The 23,152-nt window shown below is 43.0% G+C and overlaps 1 pseudogene; it reads left to right on the top strand.

Annotated features, from left to right (window-relative positions):
* Positions 1 to 1,878: 1,878 nt before the first annotated feature.
* The window catches only part of LOC136641635 (cytosolic phospholipase A2 epsilon-like), a 41,375-nt pseudogene continuing 20,101 nt past the window's right edge, over positions 1,879 to 23,152 (top strand).

Here is a 23,152-nt window from a genome sequence, read left to right as displayed (position 1 = left end):
CAACACATAGAGCACTTCTGGATGCAAAACCCACAAGGGTTTCCTTATCCTTGACTTTCCCACCACAAAATAAGCCAAGCACCCTTTTCACTTCTAAATCCATGAATTCAGAATTGTCCATATGGGTTCTGAACATATGGTGGAAATCTGATGTGGTTGTCTGATATTTGTGGGTTTTGAGTCCTCAGGGGAGAGATAGCCAGAGGATGCTATTGAGAATGAGAGTCGAGAGTCAGGAAGTCAGCATCATGCGGTAGTTGTCAAAGCTGATTCCTGAAACAGTTTCGTGAACATAGCCTTTTCAAATTCTACTGAGGGAGCTACTTTGGATGCTGGGTGGGATGCATGGGTCATGCCTACAGGCTAGTTTTAAGCTAAATTACAAATTGCACTAAATGTAAAACAAACAAACAAAAACAAATTGTGCTAAATGTGCAATGCTTATTTATTTCAAAAAATTATGCCCCACTCCTCTGCCCCCACAGCGAGTGGCTTAGAACCATTATAAAACAAGTAAATCAAATTGTTAAAAGCATATTAAAAATATGAAACAATTACAGATAAAAATCAAAGGATAGAAAACATAACAGATTAGCAAAAGGAAAAAAGCCAGTGGCCAGCTGTAATAAGTGGGTTTTCACCAGGCATTTAAAAGTGCCTAGTCTGAGTTTGGGCCTCCGGAGGTGGGGAGTTCCAAAGCTTGAGGCTGCTGTTAAGAATGACATGCTCCTCATTCCTAAAAACTGAACTTCACCAAGAAGCAGGCTCTGGAGCAAGTCAGCTGATGAAGAACAAAATGCATGGACAAATACTAGTGAGAATAGACCCAGTGGCTACTTTCTGTAACCTATCTGAGAGGTATGAGCAGAACTCTATGACACCATGTCTTTTAAGCCCACTTCTACCAGGTGATCCAGAAGGATATGGTGGTCAGTGGTGTCAGAAGCTGCTGTGAGGTCCAACAGGACCAACTGGATGTACTCTCAAGATGTCTCAGAGTTGTGCCATGCTGTGCCTGCCTCAATGATTCAATGATGCAATTGCAGTCACTTCAGAAAATTTCTACATGGCTTCTCCAATCAAAGAAGAAAAGGGCAGGGAATAGTGCAAAGGAAAAAATATACAGGTTAAGTCTTATTGTTCACAAGGGTTCCATTCCCAGAACTCACAAGGATGGCAAAAATTGCATTAAAGCAAATCCATTTTAAAAAATGTCCCTTTGCTAGGTGATTTCAAAACGGCCTTGTTTGACTTTGTGATGTAAGACAGAGTCATTAGGCAGACAATCCATCAATCAGTCTCTCTCCAGGTGCTTAGAGAGACTTCACTTCCAGCAGAGTGCAGTGCTTCAGAGTGCAGTGCCTCCCTTCATCCAGAGTGCAGTGCTGGGAAAGAATGCAAAGTGATTATCATTCTTTCACATGTTCAGTGGGAAGGGAGGGGTCACTTGGAGTGAAGTTGGAGTGCCTGGAGAGATAATGAATGATGGATTGTCAGCCTGCTGAGCTCTCTTGCATTAATTGGGCTATTGTTAAATGACTTTTTAAACTTTAATTTAAAGGGCCCTTCTCATTGTGTTGAGATAAAACCGCAGGTTAAAAATTTGTGGATAATTAGGTTATACCTGCATGTTCTTTTAAATCTGGATTAGATCTGAGGCATTTCTTGCATTGCCCTTGGACATAAATGTGGTACATAAATATGGTTTGGGTTAGCAGTGACTGTTGACCAAGGGCACATGTCTGGGACACCTCAATGCAGAAGTGCTGGGTAACATTACTGTGTTTGTAGAGATTGTTGATAACCTAATGCCAGGTAGAATTTATAGAATCTGTACTCCAAGATGAGACGAAAGTGCACGTGCCACGAACACCTAACATGGCACTCTTGTTTGTATCCATTAAGGGCTCATCTTTACCTGGGAGTAAGCCCACTGAAATAAATGGGACTTACTTCTGAGTAAACACGCATAGGCTTGCACTGTGAATAATACTAATTGTTGCAGTGTTGGAAGACTGCAAATTATAATTTGTCTTCTTATTCTACAGTTACTGAGTCCGATTGCTATGTGAGGGTATCCCTCCCAACTGCTTCAAGTGAAACAGTCCGGACCAAAACTGTTCCCAACTCTAAAGATCCAGTGTGGAATGAAGCCTTCTGTTACAGGATTGACAGCCGTGTAAAGGTGAGACCGTAGATAACTTCTTGTGGCAAGAAGTATGAGACATTCCTGTCTGGTTCTGTCAACAAATGGAACACATGAATAAAATGAATATATAAATAAATGAAATAGAAATTTATGTTGCATTAGAATGATTAGTCCCAAACCATCAGAGAATATTTTTTTTCATTTGGTGCTTAATAAAATATATATTGAAGGAAGAATCAACAAACTGGTTCATCTTTTTGTGGGGTCTGGGTTCAATTACAAGGCCAAGATCCCTAGTTATTTATGTGGATCACATGCAGCCCAATCCTAATGAAGGAATATGCTGGTGGAATGTGTGTTCTGCTGGCATAACTTCCTTTACACCCACTGCAGATACAACTAGGCCAATGTGTGTGGGCTGGCCACTGCCGCAAGCAATGACCAGCCAGCTCCGTGCAAGAACACCGGGCACCTCCTGGAGGAGGTGAGTCAACGCAGGGGGTTAGAGGGAGCTGGGAAGGGGTTTGAATGGGGCAGGGGATGGGCAGAATAGAACAGTGACAGGGATGGGGAGGAGGGAGAATCAGGCCCGGAAAGAGGGCGAGATAGGTGGAAATGCATAATGGATCCTAACTCCCTTCATGGGCTTGATCTACCTTCATGAATCAACGCGGACTTGCGCCAGCAATTGAGAGGGTACAGGTCCAAATTCATTCATTCATTCACCTTTATTGGCATATGAGGTCCAAATTCAACCATAGCGGCTGCCAGGGCTTACCCCAGGGCAAGGACACAAATATCCCCCAGGAGACTTCCAGCAACCACAAATCCCCCACTGGCTGTAGCAGAAGCCGGACTGCCGCTGTTGCATTGCCACATGGGGAGTTAGGTAGGATTGCCCATGGTCTTGGACACATACCATTCTCAACCTGAGCTTTCTGAGAGGACTTCTGTGAAGCTTTCTGTGATGATAAATTAGATACTTTGTTCACTGTGAAATGCCATGGAAAGGTGTCAAGCGCAACAAATGTGGTGTGGTGGTTAGAGCGATGAACTGAAAGCAACGTTCAAATCCCTACTTGGCTGCAGCTCTGTGGGGCCAAGAACACAGCTGGAGGTCTTCTTGGGGTAAGGGAACATTAGTTCCCTTACCTCTTTTTAGGCCTCAGCAGACCCAATGGTCTCCTTGGATCTGCACCAGTTATTTAGCATGTGTAGAACTGAGGAGTTCCATTTAGGAACCTGAAGCCCAGGAGGGGAGATAGGATGTAGTGGCAGCCTTGTCCCCTCCCAGATTGCTCTCCCCCTGCTGCCCTCCCACTGCCCAGAACCCCCCCTTCCACTTCCCCAACACCCTCCCCACGCTGTGGAATGCTCCCCAGCCGTTCAGTGGGAAATGTACCAGGGCTGGTTCCCAGCAAACACCCGACCGGTGCACAGGCCCAGTGCGAACTGGTGCTGGCCTCCCTACTGGCACTTGCCACAATGTGCCTTATGGCGCATTTGCGACAGCTGTTGCCAGGGCAATGCACAGGAGACTGGTGCTACCCAGCAATAAGATCAGGTCCCTCATGAACTTAAGTTTTTCCATTCATGTGAAAGTGGTTTGTCTGACCCAGCAGGGAAAATCCATATTCTGCATAGTCAAAGAAAACTCTTGGGGCCTCTGAACCTTAAAGTATATACTATCAAATAATGCTGTTACTGGATTATGGTTTTGTTACTAGAATGTTGTACACCTGGGAGTCTACGATGAAGACACACTTACCAAAGATGATGAGCTTTACACAGTTCTCTTTGATACTGCTAAACTGCATGTTGGACACACTAGTCGTGTGAGCTTCAAGTTGAATCCAGAAGTAAGTGATAAAAGTTAATCTGGGAACTATAAAGTGAAATAAATATGTGTCCGTATTTGCCATTTATTGTATTACACGAGCAATTTTCAACCACTGTCCCACGGCACGTGGTGTGCCACTAATGGTTCACAGGTGTGCTTTGGCACTCTGCTCAGTAGTATTTTGTCCACTGTGGGCTGAATTGCAGCCTGTTCTCACTGATGAAAACATACCCATGCTCAGGAGGCAGAGAACATGCTCAGGAGGCAGACCTCTTGCTTTAAACAAGAAAACTCAGCAACCTGGAAGTTTTGGTAGCTCTGAGCAGCATTCTGTGAGCCACCAGAAATCAAGTTGCAACCCACAGTTTGAGAAATGCTGGTATACTGTTTAGTCAAACATACAATTTTAGAAGTGAAGGCAGTACTAAGCAAAGTGTATTTTAATGCACAATTCTGCATCCCAAATGATTTCCTCCCTGCATTACAATCTCTGCACATGAACTGGAGGTTGTCCATGACTTTGTGTACCTTGGCTCAACGATCTCCGACACTCTTTCTCTCGATACCGAGCTAAACAAGCGCATCGGTAAAGCAGCTACCACGTTTTCCAGACTCACAAAGAGAGTCTGGTCCAACAAGAAGCTGATGGAACATACCAAGATCCAGGTCTACAGAGCTTGCGTCCTGAGTACACTTCTGTACTGCAGCGAGTCATTGACTCTTCACTCACAACAGGAGAGGAAACTGAATGCTTTCCACATGCGCTGCCTCCGACGCATCCTCGGCATCACCTGGCAGGACAAAGTTCCAAACAACACAGTCCTGGAACGTGCTGAAATCCCTAGCATGTATGCACTGCTGAAACAGAGACGCCTGCGTTGGCTCAGTCATGTCGTGAGAATGGATGATGACCGGATCCCAAAGGATCTCCTCTATGGAGAAAAAGGAAATGCAAGGAAAGCGCCCTACAGGTAGACCACAGCTGCGATACAAGGACATCTGCAAGTGGGATCTGAAGGCCTTAGGGATGGACCTCAACAAGTGGGAAACCCTGGCCTCTGAGCGGTCCGCTTGGAGGCAGGCTGTGCAGCATGGCCTGTCTGTCTGAAACCTTTATTGGCATATCAACACAACACAATTAAGACATATTTTACAATTGTCACAACAACTTGCATACCGACCCAACAACTTAAAAACAAGATACCAGAATTATTTAAATTCTGACAACGTTATTTTAAGAATCTCAGATAAATAACCAGCAACAGCTGTGGTTAAAGAGTCACAAACATCACTCATGAACCTAGAGAGGGTAATATCAGAAGGGGTTAGGTCAGGAGAAATCCAAGAATTTAAATAATGATTACGAATGTCAAGATGAACTGGACAAAAAAAGAGTATATGAAACAAAAAATCAGGTGACTCATGACAAAAGAGACAGAGCCTTTTCTCCCGTGGAATGTTAAAAAAACGGCCAGAATGAACTGCCGAGGGGAAGATGTTAAAACGAGCTAACATAAAGGCTCGCCTATGTAATGGATTGATTAATGTATAAAAATAATTTGATACATGATTAAAGGATGGGGCCAAGCCAAAAGAAAGAGGAGAACAAATAGGGTTAAGATTAATACTTAAATAATTAAATTCAAATGCTAAAAGCTTGTCTTTTATCAATGAGTATGCTCTTGTAAGACTCAAATCTGCCAAGGATTCTAAAGAGAGATCAAGAGAAACAAGTTTATTTTCAATCAACCGAAACCAAGGAGAAGAATAAGAATCGCTTAACAAATCATATAAAAAAGAACCTGAATGAGAATTTAAAAACAATTTAAGCCAATATTTAAAGGTAAGTAACCAGGCTGTAGTTGATGGTAAATGAATACCTAATTCTAGGATAATTGTGGATACCCGAATTAAATTTGGGATCCCTAGAATTCTGCGAAAAAAAGATGTTGCAATCTGGTCAATATCCTTGTTAATTGCTTTAATCCAAATTGGAACACCATAAAACAAATGGGAGAGAATTTTGGACTGAAAGATCTGGATAGCAGCTGGAACATATTGATTACCTTCATTGTAAAAAAATTTTAATATTGCTTTAAGTTGAGGGGAAAGGTGCAGCATGGCCTTTCCCAGTTTGAAGAGACACTTGGCCAACAGTCCGAGGCTAAGAGGCAAAGAAGGAAGGCCCATAGCCAGGGGGACAGACCAGGGACAGACTGCACTTGCTCCCGGTGTGGAAGGGATTGTCACTCCCGGATTGGCCTTTTCAGCCACACTAGACGCTGTTCCAGAACCACCTCTCAGAGCGCGATACCATAGTCTTTCGAGACTGAAGGTTGCCAAGGTAAGGGTATACATGTAATAAAAAGCAAAAAGTGGGTAGTTTCCATAATAAGCTTTCCATGCATTATGGATGGAGATTTGCAAAATGAAGGACACATAACAATGATGTTATCTTTGCATCTAAGCAGTGGTGTTCGGCACTGATACAAAAATGGAAAACTGTAGCTGTAAACATTAAAATTACTCTTATGCATCCAGTGGTAGCAATGGTAAAAAAATGGAGGATTTGGTGCCATGTTGCCCATCTTATACACTGGGAGGTGGGAAGCAGGTAAATGTGAAGAAATAAAATATTATTAATGCATATATGGGATGGGAAAGTGGGTTTGCATGGGCATGGGGATAATTCTTTATCCCACTTGTATTTCCAGGCATTTGAAGAGCTGGATGTTGAGTTCACGTTACAGAGCATGTGAGTACAACTCTTGATTATACAGAGAATCTAGAATTATGGAAAAAGTAATGGGTACACACATCAGTGTTTAATTAACTTTTGTATGGATGCAACTGTAGCATTTGTGGAACCTAGTGCAAGACAGAGGGAGAATAAATTGCGTAGTTTGAGATTTAAATGGGAGGTTGTGGAATGCTTGGTGTCTTCTACTGAGCTCTTGGCTGGTGTGTGTGGAATACAGTCTACTTATCAGTAGACTGATGCTGCTGCTGATTGATGCTTATCAGTAGACTGATTGATGATCAGTAGACTGATCAGTAGTTTGATGCTGATTGATGCTTATCAGTAGACTGATGCTGCTGCTGATTGATGGGTCTGCTCAAAATTCTGTTCTTGTTGAATTGCTGGAGGATCTTGCAACTGCAGTTGAATTGTTGAACAAGCATAAACAGCCAGGATATGCAAGTTTACTCTTGCATAATGAGTTCTTTAGCTAAATAATGGGTGCATGATGGATTGGAGAAGGAGTGAGGCCTATTATCATATCTGGAAAAAAGTCCACATGCAAAACCGAGCAATGATTATACTCCCCATAATTGGAGGGCAAGCAATGTGAGTGTAGAGTTGCAGCAAGGCTCTGTGCCAGTTGTGGCTGGTACACAACTATACACAGCTGTGTGTTTGTATAGCTGTAACTAGAATATGTACTGTATTCACTATGGGGCTTCGTCCTGTTGAATAAGAAGGTGGTGGGTAAACCAACTGCATAGTATAGCCCTTGCAATGATTTCGGATTGTGATGAAAACGGGAGTTTAGGAGAATGTAAGTCTGAAGTTTGGTAAGCAAATGCAAATTAGAAGTATTTGTATGAAAGCTTTCCCACAAATGTATTTTATCTGTACCTAGAATTAGAAGAAACACTGGAATTCATTTTATAATGTAATATTGTATTGGGGAAGGGAAAATTGTTCTTCAGCATTTTTATGTGTGAAGATTTGCCATTTCCATTTCCTGTTCTACATGCCTCTCTCTCTCTCTCTCTCTCTCTCTCTCTCTCTCTCTGCACGCATGCATCTTTCACATTCATTATATAGCTAACTTTGGAAATTATGTGAATTTTCTGTAGCTACGTATAAAATGACAACACAAAGTCTCACAAATGAAATAGTTAAAGTTAAGTTTGGTTTAATAGGCTTTGGCATTATCATAAAGGCTTTTTTTGTTCTTCGTAATGCGATTCATCAGTACTGCTGCATTGTTTCTACACTGGGTGCTTAAGATTTAATGAGCTGCTGTATCTAGGATGATGCAATGTTTCATTTACTTTGATGCAAATATATGTTAAAAAGGAAAACAACTTGGGTTTAACAGCAAGAACATTCTCACTCTGGCAGTTTGGTTGTCCATTCTGTATGTGTACTGACATGCATCAGAATCTTCTCCAGAATTCTTTCTGTGAATATCAAACCTGAGTCTTTGCTGTCACAAATACGTCCGCACGGTCTACAATCCAGCTTAGTGATGGGTGAATTTCATTCACCCAATTTCAAAATTGATCTTGTCTGACTGAGCCATTTTCCACTAAACTGGAAAACAGAATTTTTTTCCTTAGGCCAGTTCCATAATATAGAAATGTTTTTGCATTCCCAATAAAACCATTGGGAGTTGAATGGGGACCAAATGTCTCCAGTGAGCCTCCTCAATGTTGCTATGAACTTGATAACTCCCCCACAGCTCCTGAGTCCTGCTCCTTCCCTTTAATCAAACATTATTTGGTGGCAACAGGTATAATGACCTCTCTGTAAGGCCTCCATCCTTCCATGGTGTCTGGAACACTGAAAACTCTGCATGCGAAAGAACCCTGGGACATGTATCCCTGGGACTAGGAACCCTGGAACATGTATTTCCTAGCTGAATACCAAAGGAAGGATGTCATGTACCATGGAAACTATATTCTCAAGGCTCATTGCACCAGAAATATTGCTGCAATTTTGTTCAACAGCATCTCAGGTGCAAGACCCCTGCAGCTGGTCATTTCTGGGGTATCCAATGCTCCTATTGAGTGCCTCATGCTTATCTGTGCATGCTCAGAAGCTTGATTTATTTCTGAGCTGGAGAAGAACTGGGTTGAGACATTCTGCTTGATTCATAATGCAGCCAGTTGTTTAGACACTGGAGAAGTTCGTATTCCAAACCAGGTAAATACGAACTTTGACAGCACCACTGAGCCAGACACATTGGTCCTGATCAGGTGAAGCATTTGTACCCAGACTGGTCCGCAGAAAGCTTTTGCAACATCAACACACATAGGCCAATTCTGCCTAAGGGCGACAACCGATGCCCCAGCAGGCAGTGGTTAAGGAGGTGAGTTCCATTTTTTATTTAGGTAGTCAATTGGCATTTTTGTGTTTTCAAGTGTTACCTTGTTGCGTTTCATGGATAACAATGTTTTTTCTCTGTATCTCTGTTCTCATAGGGTCCAAAGATATACAGCGGCTCCTGTACGTGGTCGTGGTCGTGCTCGCGGTCGTGCTTCAGCTCCTTCTCCTGGTATCATTGCAACGGGATCTAGATGGATCGGATGGCTTCGCAGTATCCATATCCCCAAACCTCCTGGCTTCTAATGGAATGCAAACTCTAATATTAAAAGTTTCTTGTGGATCAAGTGAAATGGTACTTCACCTTTCTAGATAATCTGAATATGAAGTAAGGATATCAGGAGCCATGGATTCTACATTCCTAGGGCTCCTTGCACCAGAAATGATATTGTAACCCTGTTCAGCAACATCTCATGTGCAAGAACCCCTCAGACGTGTAGTTCCCTGGGTATCCGATTTCCTTACTGAGTGCTTCTTGCTTATCTGCACATGCTCAGAAACTTGGTTTATTTGCTGAGCTGGAGAAGAACTTCATGGAAACATTTTGCTTGATTTATAATGCAGCCAGTCATTATAAGTTGGATTTATTTTTATTACATCAATGGCCTTGTGTGATGGTGCGCAAGAAGCTGTCTGCCCACCGTTTGGAGCCTTTGAATCAAAGAATTTCATTGGAAAATGCAGAGAACGAAGCATGGAAGATTGATGTCTCATTTTGTGAGCATTATAGCCCCTCCTGTGCTCTCTTTGTGCAGATGGATGGGTACCCAGTATGGATCTAACTGGTGTTAGAAAATGGATAAGGCAAGACACCATTTGGGTTCAGGCACTAGTGGAGATTGGATGTTGCCTTCTACTAAATGCGATCATTGGTTCGTCCAGGTCCATATTGTCTATATATGCCATATAGACTGGCAGCATCTTTGGGTTTCAGGGATTATCTTTCCTGGTCTTACCTGGAGAGGCCAGCATAGAATCTGTGAATGCTGACATACAAAGCATATGCTCTATCAGTAAGTGCTAAGCTTCTCCCCTTAAAGTTCCCAAAGAAAGCCCCATATGTATACTATGTCCAATGTACAATGTACAATGAAAGTTAACAATAAAGAAAAAAATACAGAAACATGTAAATAAATGTAAAAAAGATGTATAAAATATTTATTAAAACACGGCTATAAAGAAAAGTTAAAATATTGTTATATGTGATTTTGTTTTTATTGAATAAATGGTCTATAGTTTTTTAAATTCTGTTTTAATGCAGGCATTATTTTCCTTTCAAGTCTACAATCCTATACACATTTTTCTGTGAGTAAGTCCTGCCAAACACAGTGGGACTTACTTCTGAGTACACATGGACAAGATTGTGCTGTAAATGCCCATTCTCATTGTCAGATGTTGGTAAATTATTTAGTGAATTCCTCAAAGGAGGCTTTCTAGCAGGATCAGGCTAAGCTTCCCCCCTTCATGCCTTAGGCTTTGAGGTATCACTGTCATACCAGCTCTTCTTTCCCTCCTATATTCCATGGTGCACATAGCATACTGCTCTTCCTTCTTCCCACCCCATTTTCTAGTGGTTCCCAGGAAGGCCCTCTTCCTTCCTTCCTTCCTTCCTTCCTTCCTTCTGATTCCTATGAAGAAAAGCCTGGATGAAGTACAGGCAGGAAGAGTAGAAACACTTTTAAGCACTGTTTTGAGAAGCTGTAGACATGCCTCAAACTCAGCGGCGGACCTCCGCAGCCCCATGCCTGGGGCAAAGGACCACGATGGTGCCCCCTGTGACCTATTGCTGCCCCCCCCACAAAAATTCATCCCCCCTACTAACCTGAGGCTCATGGAGCATCGTGCAACCCGGGACTATACTGGGGAAGCCTCTTTAAGGTTCCCTGACACAATAAACTGTGCTTCTGGGAAACCGGAACCCATTGGGAGTCTCAGAGAGGCTTCCACGGGGTCCTAGTGAATCACGCCCTGGGCTTTTGCCCTGTAGAAGTCTATGGCAGGTCTGCAACTGCTCAAACTGCTCTGGGCAAATTCACAGTGGGCGTAAAGAGAACATCTTGTTACTTTATTGCTCACCATTGACCAAGCCTTGCTTATCAATACCTTGATGCAAGAGATTCAGTACCATCCCTATAACATGAATGTGGAACATTCCCACTGAAATGAATCCATTCACATTTATACAATCATGTTCATGTCAGGCTAAGGCTTGGGACTCTCTTTTCTCCTTTTTTTTGGTTATCCTAGCATTGATTGAGAAAATATTCATTTTAATTGCCCTCAGTTCAATTGCTCTCAAATGCCTTCAATTGTCCTCTGTGATGTCATATACTCTGATTGGATACACATATAACCTTCTCCGACTTAGCCAGGGTAAATGTTAAAAGAGCAATAGCAAAGTAGCCTTAGAATCAAACACTTCACAAACAAGCTGCACACATGTTTACATGGACAACAATTACAAAAACAAAAAGCAAAACAGAAAACAAGACATCTTGACTAGATGCCTTTAAGAGGGGATTGGACAAATTTCTGGAGGAAAAGTTCATTACAGGTTACAAATCATAGTAGGTATGTGCAAGCTCTTGGTTTTAGAGGCAGGCTACCTCTGATTGCCAGATGCAGGGAAGGGCACCGGGACGCAGGTTGTGTCTTGTGTGCTCCCTGGGACATCTGGAGGGCCACTGTGAGATATAGGAAGCTGGACTAGATGGGCCTTTGGCCTGATCCAGCAGGGCTCTTCTTATGTTCTTACAAGTGATCTTTTGAGTAAACTGTCTCCTGATAATCTTGCTGGCATCTTCAAAATCTCAATATTTGATCCATCCTCTTTTTTTTGGCACCAGTACAAGGTCTCCTTACAGCCATCTGGAAAGACATCAGTCCTTGGCAGTATCTCTCAAAGTCTCAGAAACACAGCCACCCTCACACATCCTCTGTGTGTGGGCAGTAGTCCAAGAAAATAGAAAGCAGGACAAAACATAAGGTGGAAAAAAAACACTGCAAAAGTAACAAAACATTATTGGACAGCATGTGCCTGCTCAAACAGCCAGTGGCAGACCTCCCCAGCCCCGTACCCTCGGGCAAAGCTCCGCAATGGCGCCTCCTGCAGGATGCCACCACTCCCACGTGCAAATCCACCCCACCCCCAGTGCCTTGTGTGACTCCAGGACTTGTCAGGGAAGCCTCCTGAAGGTTCTCTGACGCTTCAAACTGTGCTTCTGGAAAACTGGAAGCACAGTTTCTGACTCCGTCAGGAGACTCAGAGAAGCTTCTGCAGGGTCCTAAATGCACACAGGGGTCTATGCCCTGGGCATTTGCCCCATCAACTGAATGGCAGGTCCACCACTGAAAACAGCCAAACTATAGTAATGCCTCTGGCTTTTATTTCAAAATCTTTATCCTACCCAATCCAATTTGTTCAAAACTAATTAGACAAAAACCAGGCCTGCAGCATCACTGCAATGTATGCAGACATGAAAGCAAGAAAACATGAAATGAAAACTGCATGAAGTGCAGCCCTTTCTTTCTTTAAATTAAGAAACCATACACCAAAGTTACACATAGCATTGTGTTGCTTTGTTCAGTGCATGATTTTTGTTTGGGCAGGCTCATCCATGTGACTAACCCAGGAAACATCAACCCAAATCACAAGTACCTTAATTTGTCTGTAACGTCATCATCCTGAAACCAACAAGTTGCTCCAGGCAGTGGATAGGAATGTGTATTCTCACCCCCAATGTGAAAGGGCACCATCCATGTGATGGTTGTGTAGAGGCAGATCATATTGGATGATCTCAGAAACCAATTACAATGCTCAAGCATATGTTGTTCAGGATTCTTTCCTATGGCAACGTTGTGTGTGTGCGCGTGTGGTAGTTTCCTGTTCACTTTTGGAATCTGTGTATGGAATGATCATCATATGTGTATGGAAACTTACTTTTGTGTGCATTAGGGACAAACTTTTCAAGGTACATTCTCACTGATCTGTGATTTTTTAATAGAAACTCAATGATACTCCAGATCATAACACTTTAGGCAGATTAACTCTAACCCATGACAAAATATTTGAGGCTAGGATGAAACTATGTTACCGCCAGCACCCTGGATTCCATAATGTAACATCCAAAGCTATAGAATTCATGTGTCCTCTCAAATCGCCCTCTGGTGTTTAATGTTGCAGAAATGGAATTTCTCTCCAGGTTTCTCTCCATCTTAGTTTCTCATCTGCTAAATAGGACAGTTGACTATAATGACCTATCACACGAAGCTAGAAAAGATTATGATGTTTTAATTTTTTTTGTTTTGCTTTTCAGTCCACACCGTCCAGAACACATTGTTACAAATGGCGTACTAGTGGTAATTATTCATTTTCAGACTTCTTTCCTGAAATGATTCTCATTTTCAAGTCATCTTGTCCTGTGGTTACTAAGGGAACCTATCTGCTACTGCTGTATTGTGGGACTAGGTGAAAGGTGCATGACTGACTGAACTAATGCTACTATGCTACTATTATTCTTGCAAAAGTGGCAAAAAGTTCAATCAAGCTGTTATTTCTTCCAATCAGTGGCGTCACTAGGGTTTGTGTCACCTGGTACTGGTGGCCAGCATGTCATCCCTTATGATGGACCTCCTCCCATGCAGTGGGTGAGGCATCGGTCAGGGCAGTGGGCATGGTGATGTACAATTATCCCACCCCTACTGGTTTTTTGGCTATAACGTTTGCTAGAATAAAGATATTTCACCGTGTTTTATTTCATTGCATTCTGCATGAAATTATACATCGCTTGATATATAACATGATGGTATTACTTGAAAATACCAAGATTTTAAAATTTTTGGTGAGTAGTGGTGTCACCCCTACATGTGTGTCACCAGGTGTAGCCTGCAGCCCTCTAACGATGCCACTGTTTCCAGTGTCGACTTTGACTATTCATCCCCATCCCCAACCTGAACCAATATGTTATTCCTCTGCAGTATTCCTCTACTGTAAGCATCTTTTAGATGGAGCTCTTGATATGCTCCCTTTTGCCTTCTGTTACCCAACTGTGGTAGGAATCTCTGATACATAAGAAGGTCACTGTTACAAGTAATTCTCTTTGTGGTGTTGATTAGAAATAAACAGACTCACCAGAGAAGTGACTTTTAGAATGGTGCAGATCACTTAACCACATCTGGATCACACTTTAGTATGCTTTGGAGATTTATAGTCATGTGAAAAGTAGAAAAAGAGTTATTATTAATCAACTGAATTAATCTAAACTGGTCAGCGAGCTGAATGCGAACAACAGGCTGGAAGCCTCTGCAATCATCGTCCCATGGCTTGTCCTGAAACTTTTAGCATTAGCCATGGTCAAAGACATTTTATATAAGCTAAATGAATGGATATCATTATGGGTCTATTCATATATGAGGCAACCCTGTATGATTACTTTGGAAGTTTGAAAGAGGTCACAGCTGGGCTGGGGTTCTGTGGAGATTCCATTTGTGGTGCTGAGTGAATACTGTGAGTGCAGTCAGCCTGGGTCCATGATGGGTCAGCACTTCTTCTGAGAGGTGTCAGCACATCATTTGAGAAGTTAGTTGAACATTAAAGTTCAATAAAGATGTTTATATATGCCAGTCATGAGGAGGAAAGTTTCATGTAAGCAAAATCTCCACACAGACATGGTTGGTTGGCAACCTTCAGTCTCGAAAGACTATGGTATAAGCCTACAGCACCCAGTATTCCCAGGCGGTCTCCCATCCAAGTACTAACCAGGCCTGACCTTGCTTAGCTTCTGAGATCAGACAAGATTGGGCATGTGCAGGGTAACAGTTGCTGGCGGAGGAAAAAATGTGGCAAAAGAAATGTAAGAAGGTGATACGGGAGGCTAAGTGAGACTATGAGGAATGCATGGCCGGCAACATTAAGGGGAATAATAAAAGCTTCTTCAAATATGTTAGAAGCAGGAAACCCACCAGAGAAGCAGTTGGTCCTCTGGATGGTGAGGGAGGGAAAGGGGAGATAAAAGGAAATTTAGAGATGGCAGAGAAATTAAATGAGTTCTTTGCATCTGTCTTCACGGCAGAAGACCTTGGACAGATACCGCTGCTTGAACGGCCCCTCCTGACCAAGGAATTATGTCAGATGGAGGTTGAAAGAGGTTGTTTCAGACCTCATTAATAAACTAAAGATCAATAAGTCACCGGGCCCAGATGGCATCAACCCAAGAGTTATTAAGGAATTGAAGAATGAAGTTGCTGATCTCTTGACTAAAATATGCAACTTGTCCCTCAAAACGGCCATGGTGCCAGAGTATTGGAGGACAGCAAATGTCATACCAATCTTTAAAAAGGGAAAGAGTGGGAACCCGGGAAACTATAGGCCGGTCAGCCTAACATCTATACCGGGTAAGATGGTGGAATGCCTCATCAAAGAATCTCAAAACACATAGACGAACAGGCCTTGCTGAGGGAGAATCAGCATGGCTTCTGTAAGGGTGAGTCTTGCCTCACAAACCTTATAGAATTCTTTGAAAAGGTCAACAGGCATGTGGATGTGGGAGAACCCGTAGACATTATATATCTGGACTTTCCGAAGGTGTTCGACACGGTCCCTCACCAAAGACTACTGAAAAACTCCACAGTCAGGGAATTAGAGGGCAGGTCCTCTCCTGATTTGAGACCTGGTTGAAGACCAGGAAACAGAGAGTGGGTGTCAATGGACAATTTTCACAATGGAGAGAGTTGAAAAGCGGTGTGCCCCAAGGATCTTTCCTGGGACCGGTGCTTTTCAACCTCTTCATAAATGATCTGGAGACAGGTGAGCAGTGAGGTGGCTAAGTTTGCAGATGACACCAAACTTTACCGAGTGGTGAAGACCAGATGTGAGTGTGAGGAGCTCCAGAAGGATATCTCCAGACTGGCAGAATGGGCAGCAAAATGGCAGATGCGTTTCAGTGTAAGTAAGTGTATAGTCATGTACATTGGGGCAAAAAATCAAAACTTCACATATAGGCTAATGGATTCTGAGCTGTCTGTGACAGATCAGGAGAGGGATCTTGGGGTGGTGGTGGACAGTTCGATGAAAGTGTCGACCCAACGTGTGGCGGCAGTGAAGAAGTCCAATTCTCTGCTTGGGATCATTAGAAAAGGTATTGAGAACAAAACGGCTAATATTATAATGCCGTTGTACAAATCGATTGTAAGGCCACACCTGGAGTATTGTGTCCAGTTCTGATTGCCCCATCTCAAAAAGGACATGGAAAAGGTGCAAAATGTGGAAATGGAAAAGGTGCAAAAGAGAGCGACTAAGATGATTACTGGGCTGGGGCACCTTCCTTATGAGGAAAGGCTACAGCGTTTAGGCCTCTTCAGCCTAGAAAAGAGACATGAGCGGGGACTTGCCTGAGGGGGGACATGACTGAGACACAAAATTATGCATGGGAAGGATAAAGTGGATAGAGAGATGCTCTTTACACTCTCACATAACACCAGAACCAGGGGACATCCACTAAAATTGAATGTTGGGAGGGTTAGGACAGACGAAAGAAAATATTTCTTTATTCAGCGTGTGGTCAGTCTGTGGAACTCCTTGCCGCAGGATGTGGTGACGGCATCTGACCTGGATGTCTTTAAGTGGGGATTGGACAAGTTTCTGGAGGAAAAATCCATTTTGGGTTACAAGCCATGATGAGTATGTGCAACCTCCTGATTTTAGAAATGGGCTATGTCAGAATGCCAATGCAAGGGAGGGTACCAGGATGCAGGTCTCTTACTGTCTTGCGTGCTCCCTGGGGCATTTGGTGGGCTGCTGTGAGATACAGGAAGCTGGACTAGATGGGCCTATGGCCTGATCCAGTGGGGCTGTTCAACCGAAGAGGAGACAGCTAATCTGCCCAGACCCCCTTGGGTGAAACCCCTTGGGTGATTCCAACCCAGGATTGCCTCTTGGTGACCACAGCTTTTCACTGGAAAGGGGGTCAAGGAAGGTAAATTGTTCTGCCTACCAAACCAGACAGTTTTTAAGGTAGACATTGTAAATCAAGCCCAAGGGATCATCAGCCTTCATTGATGAACCCAATAGCTTCTTGAGATTGGTTCTGGTTTTCCTTCAGATTTTCACTTAGACACAGGATAGAGAGTAGACAAGGGTAGATACCAGATCCCTACTCCTGCTTCCTATCCCAAGTATTTCTATCAGTTGTGACCATCCTAGCTAGCACCCACCTTAAGGACAGCCCAGGGTAGGAAAAAACAAAACAAAACCATTTCAAGGCAAATAAAGAGTGGAGCAAAAATTCCTTCCTGACCCCTGAAAGACAACCAACTAATCTTGGATTATGCTAATGAACAGGTGGGTTGGGTCAAGTGCTCCCCCCCCCAGGCTCAAGTGATGATGGAGATGGCTGCACACTGAAACAAGTGCTCCCAACCTCTCCCTCTGTCAACCAGCCAATTGGTTGAAGGCCAATCCCTGTCTTGTGCAGGGGAGAACCAGGGACAAATATTCCCACTCATTGTTGGGAGGAGGACAACAGCATCTTAATTTATGTCTCACTCTTCTTACAGGCACGTGAAACTTCAGTTCTGGAGATCAAAGTGGATATTGAGAAGCTGAAGCAACAATACACAGGTGAGGTCATTTCATTAGTTGGCTGTGTGAATGTAACTCTGAACAGGTATCTCAGCAACACATAATGGACCCAGTGCTCTAGTCCCTTGCTGGTTTTTGCTTTTTTGTATTGTAATGGGTTACGCATTTGCTTTTCACACTTGAAAACACTTTTCACACTTATCCCCTGGGGGCTGGGGATAAGAATAGGCCCTCAGTTTGGCTGTACTTGTCGTAAGAGGTGACTAAACAGCCACTGGGTCGATGGGACTCGTCAGCCTGGGAAGGCAGCTCATCTGAGAGAAGGAAAACTCTGATCCCAAACCTCCACTGCCTTGTGGCTACATCCAGTTATGGAAAAGGCTTCAGGAGTCAACCTCGAGGCAAAATCCGGAGCCGGAGTCCCTGAGGCAGTTCATGGCTGAACACAGTCACGTTCTGGCAACTCCTGCGACGCCGCTGGAACCAACCGTATTGGCTTCTGCCTTTCCATTGGACCATTTCAGCGACGTGGAGAGGGGGGATTTGCTGCATGGGTATCAGCCTAGCGTCCATACCTACTTTACCCAGGCTTTGCATACTGGAGAGGACACTCTGTTCCAGAACCACCGTTCAGAGCGTGACACCATAGTCTTCCGAGACTGAAGGATGCCAACACACATTTCACACTTGAAAGGACATGCATTTATTCTGTAGCTGAAACAAAAACAACAAAGAATCTTGTAGCTCCTGAAAGACTAAAGAAATGGATTCCTCTTTAAATTCTTCAAGATTCTTTGCTGCTTTTGCTGCAAAGACTGACATGGCTACCCGTCTGGAAACTGCATTTGGGCATCCCTGCCCGAGTACAAACTGTAGATCCTGAAGCTGCTCTGAAGAGTGTATTTTTGTGCTACAATAAAATCAACTCACATTCTTTGTTGAATTAAATGGTTTCAAACAGCACCAACAAGACGATCAACATCTTTACGTTAAAGTAATTAGAATTAATTTGGGTGTGAGGTGTGTCTTCATGGCAGTTTTTAAGGCGATTCACTCCCGAAATGGCCTTTTCAGCCACACTAGACGATGTTCCAAAACCACCTTTCAGAGCGCGATACCAGAGTCTCTCGAGACTGAAGGTTGCCAACAACAATTAAGGCGATGAATGAGAAAACATCTAGAGCAGTATTTCTCAAACTGTGGGTTGGGACCCACTAGGTGGGTTGTGAGCCCATTTTGAGTGGGTCCCCATTCATTTCCATATTTTATTTTTAATATATTAGACTTGATGCTCCCGTGGTATGTGACTGCATTTGGGTAAATGTTAAGATCTGTACTTTTAACAAGTTACTATGTATATTCCTTTAACAATGATAGTCAATGGGATTTACTCCTGGGTAAGTGTGGGTAGGATTGCAGCCTAGGATTGTTAAAATTTTTTCCTGCTTTATGATGTTATTTCCAGACATGACATCACTTCTGGTGGGCCCTGACAGATTCTCATTCTAAAAAGTGGGTCCCAATGCTAGATGTGTGAGAACCACTCATCTAGAGAATGTACTACTTTTATTGACCAAATGCAACTTCTGTTTCACGTGGTGACTCCTTTTTATAACTCCATCCATCCATACTGTATGTGGTGGTTTTTGAAGACCTATGCAAGGCCGTGCAGTCAGTTTTGTAGGATTGGTGCCTGGTTGTCACACAAATTGTCTAGTTTTTCGTGTCTCCTTTCCCCCTGCTTCCCTTACCTCTGACCTAATATGCAAGCAACAGACTGAGAGTGGGGGAAGCTGCCACCAGGGTGTGCCGTATCCTAGAGAAACTTCTGAAACTTCCTCCCTCCATTTTAATTTTTCCCTGAATTTTGGTGACCTGGATTACTTTTTACTTGATCAGAAATGTCACCAACACGATGGTTATCTTTCATTTTTGGGGCTTAGTTTTGTGAATTTTACAAAGCGTATGAATGCAGTTTGCCAATGCATGGCAATTTTGATGGGAATCTATGATGGGAAGTGAAAGGTGAACCCCCCTGGGATCAATTTGGGCTTGGGTTTGGTTAACTGACCTATTGGAACAATTAACTTGTAGTTCTTGAGTTCATTTCTGTATTTGCAAATCCTATTGTACTTCTGATAACATAATCAGGAGTGCAACAGTCTTTCTGAATGCTCTCAACAAGCTTTAGATCTTCATGAGCCCCTGAACACTACTTCTTTCCCCCTTCATTCACCGGACTGGCAGCTGCTACAACAAAAAGAATGCTGGGAAGAGCCCTCCTTCCTTTCACCTAGAGTGTTGACAAGCACCACAAGCAGCGGAGAACCTGAGATGTGTAAGAGGGGAAGGACGTAGGGATACCAGATAGGGTGCCTATACCTTTAACCATTGTATAGAAGTGGGAATTTTGGCAGGTGCAGCTCAACATGGAAGGGTTTAAAAAGCAGTACCTGAAAAAAATTCCCTCTTCTATACAATGTTTAAAGGTATAGGCACCCTGTCCCAGTTTGTGTGTGGTAATCCTAGGAAGGAGGGCCTTTCAGGACTTCCAATTTCCTATTCTGCTGTCACTACCAGAACTGGCCACGTCAGTGAGAAAGAGGTGCTTTGCTAAGCCAAGGAATTCTTTTCCAGCTCAGGTTATGCTCCAAAATAGAAGGGTAATAATATATGAGTGCTGTTTTCAACATCCCCACTCACATGCGTAGTTCTACTCTGTGTAATTGGATTGCAGAGTAGGTTCCCCATTGAATAAATTGCCCATTGCTTTTTTTGAAGCAGGGGTTAATGTTCCTTTGGTGCTTTATTTTCTGTATTTAGGTGGTGATCTGATTCTTACAATCAAGGGTTCCTATGAGGAGACACAAAAGATTCCGTTGGCTCCTGATTCCAACCTGAGTAATAGCGGTGTCGAGTTTCACTGTATCAAGAATTATGAATCAAATCTGGAGATCACACTGCCAAAGAATATGGAATGGTCAAATGTATGTTACTTTCAACCACTTTGCAACAGTGGTTTATTTGGGGAAACAGAAACAAATTTGGGGGAAAATTCTCAAGCAAATTCTTCCATCTCAGACTTGCTTGTACTGTATTAGCTTTTTCTTCATTTGATTTTACTGACATATCTAGCAATTAGATATGCTTTGGGTTGAATTATGACAGCATTTTTGCCAAATCGTTTTTTTAAAAAATCTGCTTCAAAGTTCCACATTCCAATATGGAATATTTCAGAATTCACAATTATTTTCACTATCCTGCTTTTGCTAAATTTCACATTCTCACAAACTGTCATTTCAGGTTTCTTTTACTGAAATGTACTGCAGATTACTGAATATTCCGTAATATTACTGAATCTTTGCATAATGTAGGAAAAGTTGTTCTGGAATAAATCTGGGTTACCTTTTTTTTTCTTTTATAAAAATATTTAGCTCTCAGAAAGTCCTGTGTCTGTGACTGTACCTTTGACTCAGCTTCCTCTGCAACGAAAAATACCAATAGGGGAGGTGAGACTTTGAAAATTTTTTTTTATTTTGGAAGTTCCTTCATCCCTTAGCCTAGATGATGTGGAGCTACTGCTATTGTACTCACAGAACCACCCATCTTGAGTTTTGGAATTGTTCCTTTCCATCCTTGTAGAAGAGTCTACTGCCCTTGCGTGGAGAGCTTTCCCTCTTACTTCTGTGCTGCTTTGAGAGGGGAGTGAGTTCTACAGCATCTGCTTCCCTCCGCAGTAGTTTCCTTGGGTTGCAGTCTCTTCAGTGGCTGTATAAACACAGACCTCAGCCTTGCACCCTGTCATTACAGCCTTATCACTGACTGAAGCTGTTGTATTGGAGCCTGACTTATAGGCATGTGTGACGCGGTCCCCTTTCCAACCCAGAACCTGCATTCTGACGCTTTTGTTTCCAAAGCAACAAGTATCCTGCATTAGAAGCTTTGGAGGGGTGTAGGTAGTTGCAGGATCTGGTTGCAGTGTTGGCCATGGGGTTAGAGAGAGGCTTGGTGATCAAGGTTGTAGTTGAGTAGGTTTGTAAGGATGTTGTATGGGTGTTGATTCCCCATCATGTCATGACACCTTTGCAGCCCCACTCACTCATTGTGCAGAGAAGGACCTAAATCCTACCAGGTCCACTGGTGGGATCAGTTGGCTTCAGGAGACCATAAACTGGCAAAACTTAGCCCAATTGTAGTCTGCCACCTCGTTACTGCCAGTTCTTAAACCTGGGGAAGATTAAAGGCCACTAGGAATTCAAAGCACTTAGTGGAACAGAAGAACTCAAGTCTCAGAACTCCACCTTCTCTTGAGTATTGGCAAAAGTTTCAGCTGTGTGACTTCATGATCAGTACTGGATTTAGTTGAACCAAGATTTGCCCATCAAGAATCACACACTGCTGTAAAGATGAAGAATTTATTAAAGAATGAGACATAAAACAACATTAAGACTTTTGAAATATAGATATTGGAATTATACAAAAGCAGAACAGGAAACAGTAAAGCTAAGGTCCTAACCTAACACAGGGTAACCTCACTTGGGAACATAGCTTCTGAGCATGTTCAGAAAGCTGAGACCATCTCACAGCAAGGTAGAATAGAACTGAGCTACTTGTAAAGTAGAAGGCATGGAATAGTTAATGATATGTCCGAAGTTTTGCTTATTCTCATGATTTTCAGGATGAAACATTTGATTTGCAAGTGAACGCAAGAGACTGGTAAAGTATTATTTTCCTCTTCACTGTGTGACCTATGGCTAGCTGGGATAATCTAATCTGATTGATATAGAAAGTCTATGCCAAATGAACTCTCTTTCACCTCAGTAATGTCTTCACCTAGCCAAGTTTGACTGGCTCCATCATCTTGTTCACTAATGACTTGTTGATGGGGATTGCTTGTGTGACTAATCTGGGAAAAAGAAAGAAGCAATAATTTTAAAATACAATTGTGCCAGAGTAGTGGTAGATAAAGACAACAAGCAGGTCTGAAAAATGGTGAGAATTGTGCTAATTCAAGGGGCTTTTTGAGAAATAGTCCCACACCCTCTAAAAAGCACTATTTTTTCCACACAAATTAAAACAGGAGGTTATTTAGTGAGGCCTTCTCATGACTGACTTGTCTTATTCATTTCATGAGAACTTAAGTGCGGTTAATTTTCTCTAGATTGGGGCCACACAGTTGCATGCCTGCCATAGACCTCCCTGGGGCAAATGCCCCAGGTGCTGGTTGCTAGGACCTTGAGGAAGCCTCTCTGAGCCTTCTGGCGGGGGTGGAAACTGTGCTTCCAGTTTGCCAGAAGCACCGTTTATAGTGCTTATGAACCTCGCAGAGGTTTCCCCGGTGTGGGAGGAGGTTGCACGAGGCTTAGTGAGCCTCTGGTGAGTGGGAGGGGGTGGATTTCTGTGCAGGGAGGCGGCGGCGATAGCTGGCGGGAGGGGTGCCATCACAGAGTTTTGCCCCAGGCGCGGGGC

Source organism: Tiliqua scincoides, chromosome 1 (genome assembly GCF_035046505.1).
Source record: "Tiliqua scincoides isolate rTilSci1 chromosome 1, rTilSci1.hap2, whole genome shotgun sequence".
NCBI lineage: Eukaryota > Metazoa > Chordata > Lepidosauria > Squamata > Scincidae > Tiliqua > Tiliqua scincoides.
The sequence above is the reverse complement of the archived record's forward strand: the minus strand, read 5'-3'. Positions and strand labels throughout refer to the sequence as shown.